Source organism: Octopus bimaculoides, chromosome 11 (assembly GCF_001194135.2).
Source record: "Octopus bimaculoides isolate UCB-OBI-ISO-001 chromosome 11, ASM119413v2, whole genome shotgun sequence".
NCBI lineage: Eukaryota > Metazoa > Mollusca > Cephalopoda > Octopoda > Octopodidae > Octopus > Octopus bimaculoides.
Genome location: NC_068991.1, coordinates 60,372,808 through 60,373,872, shown reverse-complemented (window position 1 = coordinate 60,373,872; position 1,065 = coordinate 60,372,808).

Below are 1,065 nucleotides of genomic sequence, written 5' to 3'. Positions count from 1 at the left end.
ATTATTATTATTATTATTATTATTATTATTATCATTATTATTATTATTATCATTATTATTATTATTATTATTATTATTATTAATATTATTATTATTATTATTATTATTATTATCATTATTATTATTATTATTATTATTATTATTATTGTTGTTCTTAAGACCGTGGCTGGTAGCATCGTTAGTACGCCGGGTTAAAGGCTTAGCGGCATTTCGTTCGTCTTTAAGTTTTTAGTTCAAATTCCGTCGAAGTTTCCTTTGCTTTTTATCATTTCGGGGTTCATAAATTAAGTACCAGTCTCGTACTGAATCGATGTAACCGACTATCCCAGAAATTGCAGGCCTTCAGCCTATAGTAGAAAGGAATATTATTAAGCCGGCGAACCTGCTGAATAGTTAACGCGCTGTGCAAAATGCTTAGTGGAGTCTCGTGTGACTTTACGTTCTGAGTTCAAATTACGCCGAGGTTAATTTGCAATCCATCTTTTCGGGATCGATAAAGTACCAGTCGAGCACTGCAGTGGATGAAATTACCTTGCCCCTCTCCAAACTAATTGCTGGCATTCTGTCAAAATTTGAAACCATTATTATTTTATTCTATATTTTAGCTTGATATCGAGGCTTTTAGCTATTAGCCGGGTCTCTACCTGAGATCTAAGACTAGTAGCTATGTTACAACGATTGTAATTTTCTCAAGAGATGAGCTGTTGAGGTTAGTGCCATATTTACGACATTGTCTATTTCCTTTATTCTTTTACCCGTTTCAGTGATTTTCACTGCGGCCATGCTGGAGCACCACCTTTTTACTCGGAGAAATCGACCCCAGGGCTTATTCGTTTTAATCTATGTACTTATTCTATCGGTCACTTTTGCCGAACCGCTACGTTACAGAGACATAAACACCAACATCGGTTGTCAAGGGATGGTGGGGGGGGATAAACACACGCACACACACACACACACACACACACATATATATATATATATATACATATATGTATCTATTTATCTAACTATTTATCTGTCTATCTATCTATATATATATATATATATATGTGTGTGTGTGTG